The following is a 17,111-nucleotide window of genomic DNA, read 5'->3' as shown; positions in this document are numbered from 1 at the left end:
GCCACTCCATATTAATGGCTCAGCATGACTTTATATGGTATGGAATCACCTTCACAGCTACCATTACGCAACAAGTATGAGGCTCTAGAACTTGACAGTCAAGCAAATGACGATGTAGATGAAAGCCCATCCCAGTTGGAAGGGGTGCCTAAGGCAAGGCAACCTAGCCCCCTTCTATCAAGAAAGAAAGAAGGGTTATCGTCATAGGGGACTCCCTTCTGAAAGGGACAGAGGGCCCGATTTGCCGTCTGGACCCAACTCACAGGGAAATCTGCTGCTTCCCTGGGGCTCAGGTAAGAGACATTGCCAGGAAAGTCACTCGCCTGGTATGGCCCACCGACTACTACCCGCTACTGGTTTTTCAGGCTGGTAATGACGAGGTAGCAATGAGAAGTTCGAGAACAATCAAAAGGGACTTTAGGGCTTTGGGGCGACTGGTTAAAGGATCAGGGGCACGGGTTGTGTTTGCCTCTGACTTTCTGATAGGAGGGATCAATGTTGACAAGCAGACTCGTCTTATTAACATGTGTCTTCAAGTCTGGTGCAACCAGAAGAACTTTGGGTTTCTTGATTATGGGAAGGTCTATGCAACACCAGGCCTGCTGGAACCAGATGGGATGTGCCTCTCTCACAGGGGGGAAAAGGATTTTTGCTTAGGAATTGGCAGGGCTGATAGTTAGGGCTTTAAACTAGAGTTGAAGGGGGAAAGGGATAAAACCCTAAAGCCGGTGATAAGCTAAGAGATGGCATGCCAGAATCAGAGGGACTGTGTGCTGGTGGGGTCTTTTGGTCTGCTCCACAAGGTGCTGTGTACAATGAGGCACATTTGAAGTGCTTCTACACCAACACACACAGTATGAGAAATAAACTGGATGAGCTAGAAATATTGGCCCAGTCCCAGAGCTACAATATCATTGGCATAAGTGAAACCTGGTGGGATGAGTCCTGTGACTGGTATGTCACAACAGATGGTTACAGGCTCCTCAGTAGGGATAGGCAGGGCAGGTGAAGCGGTGGGGTGGTGCTGTATGTAAAGGAGGGGCTGGACTGTGTGAAGACTGCAGTTGGCAATGGCAAAGTTGAGAGTATTTGGGTAAGGATTAAGGGACAAACAAATGAAGGGGATGTCATCATGGGAGTCTATTACAGACCACCCAGCCAGGATGATGACACCGATTAATTATTCTTTGAGGAACTAAGCGATACCTAAAGATCAGCTGCCTTTGTCCTTATGGGGAACTTCAACTTGCCAGACGTTACCTGGGAATATCACACAGCCGACATAAGCAGGTCCAGGAGGTTCCTAAAGCACCTTGATAATAACTTCTTAGTACAGGTGCTAAGGGAGCCAACTAGGAAAGGTGCCCTCCTAGATCTATTGCTGGAGAACAGAGATGGTCTTGTGGGGGATGTGTCAATTGGCGACCGTCTTGGTCATGGTGACCATGAAGCAGTTGAGTTTAAAAGTTTTGGTGACAGGAAGAAAACTGCCACCACAACTTCAGCCCTGGATATGGGGAGAGCAGACTTCAGGCTGCTCAGGGAACTAGTTAGCAAGATCCCCTGGGAAACTGCTTTTGAAGGCATTGGTGTCCATCAGTGCTGGTTAGTCTTTAAGCACTGCCTCCTAAAAGCACAGGATCAGGCAATTCCAAAATATTGGAAGTCAGGCAGGGCAGACAGCTGGCTTGGCTCACCACGGGTCTTCTGGAGCTTGGGCATAAAAAGAAAGTGTATGGCTGCTGGAAGCAGGGTCAGGCAACATGGAAGGACTACAGGGACACTGTTTGCCTTTGCAGGGAGAAAATTTGTGTGGCCAAAGCCCAATTAGAGTTGAAGCTTGCCGGGTCTGTGGGAGACAATGAAAAGTGTTTTTTTTAAATATGTGAATAGATAAAGGAGGACCAGAGAAAACATAGGTCCACTACTTGAAGGGGAAGGTCACCTCACGAACAAGGACATGGGCAAAGCAGAGACATTTAATGCCTTCTTTGCCTCTATCTTCAATGCCAATGATAGGCTTTGGAACCCCGGGTGCCCTGAGCTGGACAACTGTGACAGTGCGAACGATAAACGCCCAACCAACCCTGAATGTGTGTGGGATCTACTGCTCCACCTGGATCCATACAAGTCTATGGGTCCTGATGAGTTTCTTCCCAGGGACCTTAGAGGGCTGGCTGACGTCATCGCTGGACCTCTCTCAATTATTTGTCAATGGTCTTGGGAATCTGGAGAGGTCCCAGTAGACTGGAAGCTGGCAAATGTTTTTTGCCAGTTTTCAAGAAGGCCAAGAAAGAAGACCCTGGTAACTACAGGCCTGTCAATCTCATGTCAGTGCCTGGTAAAATTATGGAGAAGATAATCCTTGAAGTTATTGAAGCGCACCTGGGAGACAATGCAGTCATTGGTCCCAGCCAACATGGGTTCACGAGGGGTAGGTCCTGTTTGACTAACTTGATTTCCTTTCCTGATAAGAACACCCATCTAGCTGATCAAGGGAAACCAACTGTTCTGATCTTTTTGGATTTCAGTAAAGCTTTTGACACAGTTTCCCATATGATCCTACTGGACAAAATGTCCGGCATGCAACTAAACAAAAACATCATCCGATGGGTGAGCAACTGGCTGACGGACAGGGCTCAAAGGGTTGTAGTAAATGGCGCCACATCAAGCTGGCAGAAGGTCACTAGTGGGGTCCCCCAGGGCTCCATTTTAGGGCCATTCCTCTTCAATGTCTTTATAAATGATTTGGATGTAGGACTAGAAAGTGTTTTGAGCAAATTTGCTGATAACACTAAACCTGGAGGAGTTGTTGACTCTGCTGAGCATGGAAAGGCCTTGCAGAAAGATCTGGACAGATTGGAGAGCTGGGCAATCACCAACCGCATGAAGTTTAACAGGAGCAAGTGCCAGGTCCTGCACCTGGGATGGGGCAACCCTGGCTATATGTACAGGCTGGGCGACAAGACGCTAGAAAGCAGCCCCGCAGAGAGGGATATGGGGGTTGTGGTTGACAGCAAGTTGAATATGAGCCAGCAGTGTGCCCTGGCAGCCAGAAGGGCCAACCGTATCCTGGGGTGCATCAAGCACGGCATTGCTAGTCGGTCGAGGGAAGTGATTGTCCCGCTCTACTCTGCGCTGGTCCGGCCTCACCTCGAGTACTGTGTGCAGTTCTGGGCACCACAGTGCAAAAAGGATGTGAAACTGTTGGAGAGTGTCCAGAGGAGGGCGACGAAGATGGTGAAGGGCCTAGAGGGGAAGATGTACGAGGAGCAGCTGAGGTCACTTGGTCTGTTCAGGCTGGAGAAGAGGAGGCTGAGGGGTTATGTCATCGTTGTCTACAACTTCCTTGCAAGGGAGAGTGGAGAGGCAGGTGACCTATTCTCTGTAATCACCAGTGATAGGACCCGCGGGAACTGTGTTAAGCTGAGGCAGGGGAGGTTTATGCTGGATATCAGGAAGAGGTTCTTCACCGAGAGGGTGGTCGCACACTGGAACAGGCTCCCCAGGTATGTAGTCACGGCACCAAGCCTGTCTGAATTTAAGAAGTGATTGAACTGTGCACTTAGTCACATGGTCTAAACTTTTGGTTAGACCTGTGCGGTGCCAGGCGTTGGGCTTGATGTTCCTTATGGGTCAATTCCAACTGGGGATATTCTATGCTTCTATGATTCTATGATAAACATACTCCAGGGAGGGAACAGATAAGATTAGAATATAAAAGAGTGTTAGGAGTTAGTGTAAAAAGAAAGAGAAGAAGGAAGAAAAAAAGAGAAGAAGAAATTAGAGTGAGGAAAAAGGAAGAGCGGGGTGGGGTGGAGAAGAAATTGCAAACCCAGAAGAGACTGTGCACTTTCTCCTCCACCAAAAGAGGGATGCCTTTTTGGTAAGATCTGCGCCTTCACCCTTTGGTGAGGAATAGCTGGAATAGAATTTTGCTAGCACTATTATCATATATTAGAACTATTGCAGTAAGTGTATTTATCAACAGCAGTTCTGAATCTATTATATCTGTTGCCTTATTAAATACATTCAACTTTGTGAAACTGTCTCAGGGAAAGTCCTTAGCAGGGTTCTGAAATAGGCAAATGCTGGACTCTGATAAGTCCCCTTTAACGTGACACTGATAAATGATGGAAAGCGGCTTGGTGAGCACTGATGAGCTCCCTTGGTGAGCTTCTTTTTGCTCAGGTTCCAGTGCTAACAGTTGTTGGGAAATATCAATCCCTAAGTACCGCACTTTCTGCTGAGTCACTTGGGCCTTCTTCTGGGATACTCGGTATCTGGCTATTCTTGGGTAATTTAACAGACGTAGAGTGAGTTGTACACATTTTTCTTTGGTTTGAGCTCCTAACAACAAGTTGTCAACATATTGCAGCAGACTTCCTTCATTTAAACTCTGCCAGTTGTTTAAGTCTACAGCCAAGGCAGTCCCAAGTACCGCTGGACTATTCTTGAACCCGTAGGGTAGTACTGTCTAGCACATTTGAGTCTTTTTCCCAGTTGTGGGATTTTCTCACTCAAAAGGAAATGTAGTCTGACTATCTGGATATAAGGATATAGAAAATAAGATGCCTTTTAGCTCCAATACTGTGAAGTAGGTATCCTTTTAAGATAATGCTGTTAGGAGGTTGTATGGATTTGGTACCATGGGGTGTCTGTCTTCAGTGGCTTGCAAATCTTGTACAAACCTGTACTCACTGCTATTTGGTTTCTTTACAGGTAGTATCAGGGTGTTAAAACTAAATTAGCATTTGCAGATCAACCCATTAAAAAAAATCTTGTCTATTAACAGCTCCAGCCACTTTCTCACTGTGAACCTAATTTGATATTGTGGTACTGTCGTGGTTTTGGCTGGGATAGAGTTTTTTACTATGAATTTTCTTCATAGTAGCTTGTATGCTGCTGTGATTTGGATTTTTTATGAGAATAATGTTGATAACACACTGATGTTTTAGTTGTTGCAGAACAGTGCTTACAATAAGTCAAGGACTTTTCAGCTTCTCACACAGCCCTGCCAGCAAGGGGCTGGGGGTGCACAAGAAGCTGGGAGGGGACATGGCCAGGACAGCTGATGCAGACCAGCCAAAGGGATTTTCCATGCCATATGACATCATGTTCAGCAATAGAACTGGGGTAAAGAGGAGGAAGGGAAGATGTTTGGAGTGATGGAGTTTGTCTTCCCAAGAGACCATTACGCATGATGAGCCCTGCTTTGCTGGAGGTGGCTAAACATCTGCCTGCCAATGGGGAGTAGTGAATTAATTCCTTGTTTTGCTTTGCTTGCGCACAGCCTAGTAAACTGCCTTTATCTCAGCCCATGAGTTCCTCTGCACTTTATACCTTTCCTATTCTCTCCTGGTACTGGATTTACGTGTCAAGGGCTTGGTAGCAGGGGTGGCCTCTGTGAAAAGAGTCCAGAATCTGCCCCATGTCAGATAAGAGCCAGTTTCAGACGGCTCTAAAAAGGACCTGCTGCTGGCAAGAGCCGAGCCAATAAGTGACGTTGCTTGTTCCTCTGTGAGAGCAGATTTAAGAAAGGGAAAAAACTGCTGTGCAACAGCAGCTGGGAGAGCGAGGAGTGAGAACCAGCCCTGCAGACACCAAGGTCAGTGCAGAAGGAGGTGCTCCGGGTGCCAAAGCTGTAGTTCCCCTGTGGGCTGTGGAGAGGACCCTGGTGGAGCAGGCTGTCCCCCTGCAGCCCATGATGTACCACAGTGGATCAGATTTCCACACTGCAGCCCACGGAGGAGCCCATGGTAGAGCAGGAGGATCAGGCCTGAAGGAGCTTGCGGCCTGCGGAGAGCCCCTGCCAGAGCTGATTCTGGGCCGCAACAGCAGCCCGGGGAGAGGAGCCCACACATTTGCAGGTGATCTGGCAGGAGCTGCTGCCCATGGGGGAACCATGTTGGAGCAGCGTGCTACTGAAGGATGGACCCCGTGGTACAGACCCATGTTTGAGCAGTTCTTGAAGAGCTGCTGCCTGTGGGAAGCCCGTGCAGGATCAGTTTGGGAAAGGCTATATCCAGTGGGAGGGGACCCCACATTGGAGCAGGGGAAGAGAATAACTGTGAAGGAGCAGTAGAGACAAAGTGCTATAGACTGACTGCAGCCCCCATTCCCTGTTCTCCTGTGCCACTGAGGGGTAGGACGTAAAAGCTGTGGATGGTTGTCGCGTTAAGGGGTGTAGCTGATTAAATGATATGGGTCCAGTTGGATTCAGGGTACTGAACTATCATGGTCACAAATTCACCAGTAACGTAGCATGCCCTTGCTCTAGTCGCATTCAATGAGAACTGTGAAACGGGCTCGTAACACAGCACAAAAATCATACCTTTACCCTTTCTCTCTCCAATCTTTTGTGCAGCCTGACAATGGTTAATGCTTTCTACCACTTTCTCTTGATTTTTCCAAAATTTTTCAGCCCACTCCTTCCCCACCTGGGAAGGGGTCACATTTGCATTTTTGCAGCAGTTTATCCATAGCAATCCTGCCGACTATGCCAATTTGGAAAGGCCTTGCAGAAAGATCTGGACAGATTGGAGAGCTGGGCAATCACCTACCACATGAAGTTTAACAGGAGCAAGTGCCAGGTCCTGCACCTGGGATGGGGCAACCCTGGCTATATGTACAGGCTGGGCGACAAGACGCTAGAAAGCAGCCCCGCAGAGAGGGATCTGAGGGTTGTGGTTGATAGCAAGATGAATATGAGCCAGTAGTGTGCCCTGGCAGCCAGAAGGGCCAACCGTATCCTGGGGTGCATCAAGCACGGCATCGCTAGTCAGTCGAGGGATCTGATTGTCCCGCTCTACTCTGCGCTGGTCCGGCCTCACCTCGAGTACTTTGTGCAGTTCTGGGCACCACAGTGCAAAAAGGATGTGAAACTATTGGAGAGTGTCCAGAGGAGGGTGACGAAGATGGTGAAGGGCCTAGAGGGGAAGATGTACGAGGAGCAGCTGAGGTCACTTGGTCTGTTCAGGCTGGAAAAGAGGAGGCTAGGGGGAGACCTCATCATGGTCTACAACTTCCTTGCAAGGGGGAGCAGAGTGGCAGGCTCCAATCTATTCTCTCTGGTGACCAGTGATAGGACCCAAGGGAATGGAGTCAAGCTGCGACAGGGGAGGTTCAGGCTGGATATCAGGAAGAGGTTCTTCACTAAGAGGGTGGTCGCGCACTGGAACAGGCTCCCCAGGTATGTAGTCACGGCGCCAAGCCTGTCAGAGTTTTAGAAGCTGTTGTAGTTTAACCTGGCTGGCAGCTATGCACCACACAGCCGTTCGCTCATCCTCCCCCCTTCCGCTCTGGTATGGGGGAGAGAAACGGGAAAGCGAAGCCTGTGGGTTGAGATAGAGACCGTTTTTTAAGATAGGAAAATAATAATAATAAAAGTACTACTACTAATAATGTGTATGAAACAAGTGATGCACAATGCAATTATCACCATCCGCTGAACGATGCCCAGGCTATCCCCAAGCAGCCGGCCCCCCCATCCCAGCTAGCCACCCCTATATATTGTTCTGCATGACATCAGATGGTATGGAATACCCCTTTGGCCAGTTTGGGTCAGCTGTCCTGGGTCTGTCCCCTCCCAGCTCCTGCTCTACCCCTAGCCTGCCCGCTGTCAGGACAGAGCAAGAAGCTCCCTGGCTTAGTGGAAGCACTGCTCTGCAACAATTTCTCTGTCTCGTTAAGGGGAGTAGCCGATTAACCATTATGGATCTGGTGGGATTCAGGGTACTGAACTATCACAGTCACAGATTCACCAATAATGTAGCACACCCTCACTCTAGTCACATTCAGTAACTATCACAGCTAGGAACAGCTAGGAATGCAATTAAGTGCAATTTATTACAGCAACAGGTACACAGGTTCTTTGGATTGCTGGGATAAATTCACTGTCTGCAAAAGCAAGCTAGCATGCATGAAATACACAGGTACACAGCCTGGCTATTAATGTGCTAAAAGGCACAAAGACTCTGTAGAGATTTCTAAGTTTCTGTGGAGACACCTCATATAACCAAGTGTTCAAGTTGTTTTGTTTTGTTTTAATACCCCAATTTAACCCCCCTTAAAGGATTAATCATCCATATTGTTTTACAACCTGTTGACCCCTGTCGATATTTGGGTTCCACTCAGGGTCTTTCTGAATTGGTACTAATTCTTCCACCTCTTCCTGTGGGCACCTCTGTCTTGCCTCCACGTGAGCTTTTTCCAGTTCTCCTTTTCTGTACAGTCAAAAAGGTGTTTAATAAAGCTCACATATCTCCCCAGTTGGGGTTATGGGTAATCATGATGGTTTCTAACAGCTGTTACATTACTGATGGATTATCCCTGTAGGGCCCAACAGACTGTTTCCAGTTTACCAAATCTGACCTGGTAAATGGAACGTGAACAAAACCAGGGTCTCCCTCTGGTCCTACTGTTGCAGGAGGAACAGCCGAAAACACGACAGACACTAGTATGGTCAGATCATACTCTCCCTTTATTACCCGAATAGCCTGACTTTTATAGCAAACTTAACAGGGGCAGATAGTGTCTCACACAAGATTATTGGTCAAAAGCACTCAGGCAAACAACTGCAAGAAAACAACCCCCTTGTGATTAGCAGTCACATAGATCCCGTCCTTGAAGCCAGCTGCTGGCAACAATATTTCTCTAAATTCCTCAATTGGGCGATGTGGGAACACTGTCATGGGAACTTCTCATAGTCGTCCTGGTAGCTTGGTTTGCTCAGCTGCAGCAAGCCATGGGATCTTTGCTGTTTCAAAAATCCCTCAACAGTCCTACCACCTGTTTTAGCCGAGTCTGGATTTCTGTCGCCATCTGTCGTCGAGTATTACGCACTGCAGGGCTAAAGTTAGAATTGGGGCCTAGAAGAGGCCTCTGGCGTTTCAGCTGAAGCTCTGGAGGTAAGGGAAACATCTGAGCCCCTTTCCATAGAGGAATAACACGGCGGTGGTGCTGAGGATACAAATAACAAAACCTCTTTCTGTTCTAAATCTGGATAAGTTGTCAGGGGTTTATCAATCCCCTTCCTCCCTTTTGTTTTGGCGCATGAACATAATACAGTCCTGCCACAATCCACATTCAGCCTGACTTTTCAGGCAATGACATAAAAGCACTGATATACACCAACTTATCCCATTTACTTCACACCATCAAAATAACATCAATTGCAATATTGTATTTCAAGGATTCATTCACTGGCCATTGTTCCCAATCATCTAATTTGTACTGAGGCTCTGATTACAATATTGCCTCATTTTACCCTTTGGAGTCACCACCAAACTTAGACCAGTTTTTAAGGATGCATCCCAAGGGGGAACAAGAGGGAATTTTGGACCGAACACATCCCATTTTCCCTTCAGTGGCTGCTCACATTTAACTTTGACTTTAACCAATCAGTCAACTAAGAGGTCTCACAGGTCTGTATCCTGTTCTTGCTAAACCACAGCATCTGTGTGGGAGGCTGATGATCTGCTCTCCAAATATTCCTGGGAAAAATATAAACTGTACTTACCAGTCCAGTGATTTCCCCCTTATCTCCAGACATTCAGTGAATTCCTTAAAGCATTGTGCCACTCACTGGCCCCAGACTTTTGGAGGGGTTGAGGGCAGACCTCCAATTGTAGTCCCAAAACTGAAAAAAACAAGAAAACCTTGAAGAAAATAGGGAGGCCTGTAGCTTATGTAGTCTTTCTATAGCTTGTGAAGTCTCTTAGCTGAGAAAACGAGGAAAGAGAGAGACAGGTAGCCTTGAGCTAGCAGAAGCAAGGAAGATAAGGGATAAAAGGTAAAAAACAAGGAGAAAAGTAGCTCCACACTGACCTATAGTAACTTTTTGCTCATTAATGGTCATTAACATATTTAAACCACACCAATCTAAATGCTAATGTATGTTAATGTGGGATTTGGTGTTGCATCTCCCCCACCCCTGCTATTCCTCTGTAAAGCACAAACACAGTAGAGATAAGTTAGGTGAGCTGTAATAGCCAATCAAAAGTAGCCAAAGATATAGTTTTCACAAGTTTGCTGTGTATAAATGATTCAAGTCAGAGGTGTGCTTGCTTTGCAAAAGATTGCCAAGCACTTGACTTTGCAGATTTATATAATCAATTAGATATCAAAAAGATAGCTTCCTGACGCAGCTGATTAGTGAACCTACCAGGGGTGGTGCCCTGCTAGACCTTCTCTTCACAAACAGAGAAGGACTGGTGGAGGATGTGATTGTCGGGAACAGTCTTGGGCAGAGTGACCACGAAATGGTGGAGTTCACTATTCTTGGCGGGGCCAGGAAGGGAACCAGTAAAACCACTGTATTGGACTTTCGGAGGGCTGACTTTGGGCTGCTCAGGACACTAGTTGGTGGAGTCCCATGGGAGGCGGTTCTGAAGGGCAGAGGGGTCCAGAAAGGCTGGGCGCTCTTTAAGAGGCAAATCCTAATGGCGCAGGAGCGGTCTATTCCCATGCGCCCAAAGATGAGCCAGCGGGGAAGAAGACCAGCCTGGCTCAACAGAGAATTGTGGCTTGAGCTTAGGAGAAAAAAGAGGGTTTATAATCTTTGGAAAATTGGGCAGGCCACTAAGGAGGACTATAAGGATGTAGCGAGGCTGTGCAGGGACAAGATTAGGAAGGCCAAAGCTCGTCTGGAGCTCAATCTGGCTACTGCTGTTAAAGATAACAAAAAACGCTTTTATAAATACATCAACACAAAAAGGAGGACTAGGGAGAATCTCCATCCTTTACTGGATGCAGGGGGAAACTTAGTTACAAGAGATGAGGAAAAGGCGGAGGTGCTTAATGCCTTCTTTGCCTCAGTCTTTAGCGGCAATACCGGTTGCTCTCTGGATACCCAGTACCCAGAACTGGTGGAAGGGGACGGGGAGCAGGATGTGGCCCTCACCATCCACGAAGAACTGGTTGGTGACCTGCTACGGCACTTGGATGTCCACAAATCGATGGGGCCGGATGGGATCCACCCAAGGGTACTGAGAGAACTGGCAGAGGAGCTGGCCAAGCCCCTATCCATCATTTATCAGCAGTCCTGGCTATCGGGGGAGGTCCCAGCTGACTGGCGACTAGCAAATGTGACGCCCATCTACAAGAAGGGCCGGAGGGCAGACCCGGGGAACTACAGGCCTGTCAGTTTGACCTCAGTACCAGGGAAGCTCATGGAGCAGATCCTCTTGGGAGTCATCATGCGGCACTTGAAGGGCAAGCAGGCGATCAGGCCCAGCCAGCATGGGTTTATGGAAGGCAGGTCCTGCTTGACGAACCTGATCTCCTTCTACGACAAAGTGACGCGCTGGGTGGACGAGGGAAAGGCTGTGGATGCGGTCTACCTTGACTTCAGCAAGGCTTTTGACACCGTCTCCCACAGCATTCTCCTCAAGAAACTGGCTGCTCTTGGCTTGGACTGGCGCACGCTTCGTTGGGTTAGAAACTGGCTGGATAGCCGAGCCCAAAGAGTTGTGGTAAATGGAGCCAAGTCCAGTTGGAGGCCAGTCACTAGTGGCGTCCCCCAGGGCTCGGTGCTGGGGCCGGTCCTCTTTAACATCTTCATCAATGATCTGGATGACGGCATTGAATGCACCCTCAGTAAGTTTGCAGATGACACCAAGCTAGGTGCGTGTGTCGATCTGCTCGAGGGTAGGAAGGCTCTGCAGGAGGATCTGGATAGGCTGCACCGATGGGCTGAGGTCAACTGTATGAAGTTCAACAAGGCCAAGTGCCGGGTCCTGCACCTGGGGCGCAATAACCCCAAGCAGAGCTACAGGCTGGGAGAGGAATGGTTGGAGAGCTGCCAGGCAGAGAAGGACCTGGGAGTGATGGTGGACAGTCGGCTGAATATGAGCCAGCAGTGTGCTCTGGTGGCCAAGAAGGCCAACGGCATCCTGGCTTGTATCAGAAACACTGTGACCAGCAGGGCTAGGGAGGTGATCGTCCCCCTGTACTCGGCTCTGGTGAGGCCGCACCTCGAGTACTGTGTTCAGTTTTGGGCCCCTCGCTACAAGAAGGACATGGAGGTGCTTGAGTGGGTCCAAAGAAGGGCGATGAAGCTGGTGAGGGACCTGGAGAGCAAGTCCTATGAGGAGCGGCTGAAGGAGCTGGGCTTGTTCAGCCTAGAGAAGAGGAGGCTCAGGGGTGACCTTATTGCTCTGTATAAGTACATTAAAGGAGGCTGTAGCGAGGTGGGGGTTGGCCTGTTCTCCCATGTGCCTGGTGACAGGATGAGGGGGAATGGGCTAAAGTTACGCCAGGGGAGTTTTAGGTTAGATGTTAGGAAGAATTTCTTTACTGAAAGGGTTGTTAGGCACTGGAACGGGCTGCCCAGGGAGGTGGTGGAGTCACCATCCCTGGAAGTCTTCAAAAGACGTTTAGATGTAGAGCTTAGGGATATGGTTTAGTGGGGACTGTTAGTGTTAGGTCAGAGGTTGGACTCGATGATCTTGAGGTCTCTTCCAACCTAGAAATTCTGTGATTCTGTGTGATTCTGTGATTATTTAATTAAAAGGCCTTCATGTGGATTCTGACTCTGTTTGCTTATTGGTGCGGCACACCAGGCATGAACCTATGGACAACACAATGAAATTATCAGTGCACGCTTGTTCTTTGTCATCCTTCCCCTCCAACAGCAATGTCGACAAGTTGGACTGGGCAATGCTACTTTTAGGGTCCAATCTAAGTTACCAAAATTGTTATCCCTAATAGGGAATACTATCCAGGGTACTGGATAACAGAGTACTGTCCAGGGACGGCTGAGGAGCAAGTTGAGAGTCTGTGGGTGAGAATTAAGGAGCAGGCTGGCATGGGGGATACTGTTGTGGGTGGCTGTTACAGGCCACCAGAACAGGATGAGGAAGTTGACGAGGCCTTCTACAGGCAGCTGATAGCAGCCTCATAATTACAGGCCCTGGTTATCATGGGGGATTTTAACTACCCTGACATTTGCTGGAAGGCCTATTCAGCCAGCCATCTGCAGTCCAGCAGGTTCCTCGAGTGCACTGATGATAGCTTCCTGATGCAAGTGGTGGATGTGCCAAGTAGGAGAGGAGTGCTGCTGGATCTTAGTCTCACTAACAAGGAGGGGCTGGTTGAAGCAGTGAAGGTTGAGGGCAGCCTTGGTTGCAGTGACCATGAGATGGTGGAGTTCAGGATCTCATTGCGGCAATGTGGTGCTTTTACCTTGCTAGGCAGCTGAACTTCACCACAACCGCTCTCTCACTCCCTCTCCTCAGAAGAGGAGGGGAAGAAGAAAAGGAAAGAAACAACTCACAGGTTGAGATAAGGATACATTAATTAAAGGGAAAAAATATTATTAATTAAACAATTTAACTAAAGGGAGGGAAAGGAAAAAAGGAAAAGGAAAAAAAAAACAACAAGCAAAGGCTGTGTGGAAGTGCAGAGGAAATAAATTACTCTCTACTTCCCACAAACGAGTGATGCTTGGCCACATCCTTGAAGCAGGGCCTCAATGCACATAGCCGTTGTTTGGGAGGACAGACGTTTTCACAACGAGAGCCCACCCCTCCCCTCTTCTTCCTTTTTCCACCTTTTATTGCTGAGTGTGACATCATATGGTATGGAATATCGCTTTGGTTGGTTTAGGTCAGCTGCCCTGGTGATGTTCCTTTCTCATTTTTTTGCCCACCCCCAGCCTGCTGACTCTGGGAGGGTTAGAGAGAGCCCTGATGCTGTGCCAGCATTGCTCAGCATAAAACAAAACATTGGTGTGATACCACTGCTGTTCTAGCTACAAATGCAGAGCACAGCACTGTATGGGCTGCTGCAGGGAAAGTTAACATCCCAGCCAGACCCAGTACAGGCAGGAGCAGAATACCGAGCCGAATTGCAGCCTTAGACTTCAGTAGGGCCGACTTTGGCCTTTTAAAGCATTTGCTAGGGGAAATCCCATGAGACAAGGTACTTGAATGAAAAGGGGTCCAAGATAGGTGTTAGCATTCAAGGACTGCTTCTTCTGAGCTCAAGATCAGAGCATCCCAACAGGTAGGAAGTCATGAAAGAGAGGCAGGAGACCTTCACTGTCTCCCAACAGGGAATTGTTGGGCAAACTCAAGTGGAAGAGGAGATTCTACAGATCATGGAAGGAGGGACTGGCCACTTGGGAGGAATATAAGGCTGTTGTCAGAAGACGTAGGGAGGCAACTGGGAAAGCTAAGGCCTCCCTAGAATTAAACCTTGCAAGAGGGGTCAGTGACAACAGAAAGGGCTTCTTCAAATACACTGCAGATAAAACTAACACTAGAGGCAATGTGGGCCCACTAATGAATGAGGTGGGTGCCCTGGTGACAGAAGAAATAGAGAAGGCAGAGTTACTGAATGCTGCCTTTGTCTATAATGCCAGAGGCTCTCCTGAGGAGCCCCGTACCCCTGAGGCCCCAGAGGAAGTTGGGGTAAAGGAGGAGTTTGCCTTGTTTGATGAGGGCTGTGTTAAGGACCAATTAAGCAAGCTGGACATCCACAAGTCCATGGGTCCTGATGGGATGCATCCGTGGGTGCTGAGGGAGCTGGAGGAAGTCATTGCTAGAACACTCTCCATCATCGTGGGGAATGGGAGAGGTGCCTGAGGACTGGAGGAAAGCAAATGTCACTCCAGTCTTCAAAAAGGGCAAGAAGGAGGACCCGGGTAACTATAGACCGGTCAGCTTCACCTCCATCCCTCTTAAGGTGATGGAACAACTTATCCTTGGTGCTGTTTCTAGGCATATCACGTGATGTGATCTGTCTTGAATTCAGATAGCCTTTGACACCGTCTCCCACAGCATCCTCGCAGCTAAACTGAGGAAGCGTGGTCTGGACAATTGGGTAGTGAGTGGGTAGTGAGGTGGACAGTAAACTGGCTGAAGGGAAGAAGCCAGAGGGTTGCAGTCAATGAGACGGAGTTGAGTTGGAGTCCTGTATCTAGTGAAGTCCCTCGAGGGTTGGTACTGGGACCAGTGTTGTTTAATATATTCATCGATGACTTGGATGAGGGAATGGAATGCGCTGTCAGCAAGTTTGCTGATGACATTAAACTGCGAGGAGTGGCTGATATGCTAGAAGGCTGTGCTGCCATCCAGCGGGACCTAGATATGCTGGAGAGTTGGGCAAGGAGAAACTTAATGAAATATAACACGGGCAAGTGTAGAGTCTTGCATCTGGGCAAGAGCAACCCCAGCACCAGTATAAGTTGGGGACCGCCCTGTTGGAGAGCAGTGTAGGGGAGAGGGACCTGGGGGTCCTGGTGGACAGCGGGATGACCATGAGACAGCACTGTGCCCTCATGGCCAAGAAGGCCAATGGCATCCTGGAGTGTATTAGAAGGGTTGTGGTTAGTAGGTCAAGAGAGGTTCTCCTCCCCCTCTACTCTGCTCTGGTGAGACTTCATCTGGAATATTGCATCCAGTTCTGGGCCTCTTAGTTCAAGAAGGACAGGGAACTGCTTGACAGAGTACAGTGCAGAGCCACGAGGATGATTAAGTGAGTGGAGCATCTCCCTGTGGTGGTTTTACTCAGGTGGGCAGCCAAGCTCCACCACAACCGCTCTCTCACTCCCCCTCTCCTCAGAAGGAGGGGGAGAAAATACAACACAGAGAACTCGAGGTTTGAGATGAGAAAGGTTTAATTAAAGGGAAAGGGAATGGGAAGGAGAAACAGATACAAAAGAACAATCAGTCCGCGCGGAAGCACAGAGAGAGAGAAAAATTATTCTCTACTTCCCATCAGCGAGCGGTGTTCGGCCACGTCCTGGGAAGCAGGGCCTCAAACGCGTAGTGGTTGTTCAGGAGGAACAGCCCCCTCCCCCACGAGAGCCCCCCCCTTTTATTGCTGAGTGTGACATCAGGTGTTATGGAATATCCCTTTGGTTGGTTTAGGTCAGCTGCCCCGGCAATGTCCCCTCTCCATCACTTGCCCACCCCCAGCCTGCTGGCTCTTGGGGGCTTAGGAGTCCTGATGCTGTGCCAGCACTACGCAGCAATAGACACAACACTGGAGTGATATCAGTGCTGTTCCAGCTACGAGTGCAGAGCACAGCACTGTGCGGGCTGCTGCAGGGAAAAGGTGACTCCAGCTCAGACAGACCCAACACAACTTCCACCCCTTATTCCATAACATTTGTGTCACAATCAGGTACAGTTTAGTATATAGATGTTCTCATCACCATTGTTTTCTGTCCATTGAAGCATTTTTATGTCTGTACTTCTCTTTATTCTATAGGTCTTTTCCCAAAATGCTCATAAAAACTGTTGATGGTTTCAGCTTCATCTGTCAAAGTGGTCACTCAGGACATGCGAAGTTGGTTTTCTTGACACGAGCACCAGCTTAGCTCACATCACTGTTGCACTTGCCCGGTTCCTTGCAAAGTTGACTTGTCATTGGTTCTGCAGTGTCCTCCTACAACACATAACTTGGATAACAGATTAATTTTCTCCCAGTGTTAAATCTCCTTGTGGCACACACTTGATATCCCCATCTTTCTGCATTACCCACCAGGTATACCCTGGTCCTTGGGCAAAGACAATCCCACGAGTGGGTTTGCCTTTTCCCATGGCAGGGGCAACCCACACTGCCTTCCCCATCCACTTCCCCACATGCACTACAGGGACTTTAGCTTCTCCCACAGTGTGTAGGGGTTTTGTTTTAGCAGGACCAGGATGGCTTTCAGACCCCCTGTTGTTAACTAGCCAAGTGGCCTCTGGTAGATTTATATCCCAATGTTTCCATGTCCCAGCACCCAATGCTCGCAGCATAGTTTTTAACAGTCCATTGTACCTCTCAACCTTCCCAGAGGCTTGTGGGTGATAAGGGATGTGGTACACCCATTCAATGCCATGTCTCTTGGCCCAGGAAGTGATCAAATTATTTCGGAAGTGACTCCCATTGTCGGACTCAATTCTTTCTGGTGTACCATGTCGCCACAACACTTGTCTTTCCAGGCCCAAGATAGTGTTTCGGGCCGTGGCATGGTTTACTGGATATGTTTCCAGCCACCCAGTAGTTGCTTCTACCATGGTGAGTATGTAACGTTTACCTTGGCGGGTTTGTGGAAGTGGTCCGATGTAGTCAATCTGCCAGGCCTCACCATAACGAAATCCAAGCCATCTCCCTCT

The 17,111-nt window shown here is 48.6% G+C and overlaps 1 protein-coding gene across 3 annotated transcripts in view; it reads left to right on the top strand.

The window, feature by feature from the left end:
* Positions 1-17,111, top strand: part of LOC137846965 (E3 ubiquitin-protein ligase KCMF1-like) — a 144,930-nt gene that overhangs the window by 104,331 nt on the left and 23,488 nt on the right. The gene's annotated exons all lie outside the window — the stretch shown is intronic.

This window comes from Anas acuta, chromosome W (assembly GCF_963932015.1).
Source record: "Anas acuta chromosome W, bAnaAcu1.1, whole genome shotgun sequence".
In the NCBI taxonomy this organism is placed as follows: Eukaryota; Metazoa; Chordata; class Aves; order Anseriformes; family Anatidae; genus Anas; species Anas acuta.
This window is presented reverse-complemented; position numbering and strand designations above follow the sequence as displayed.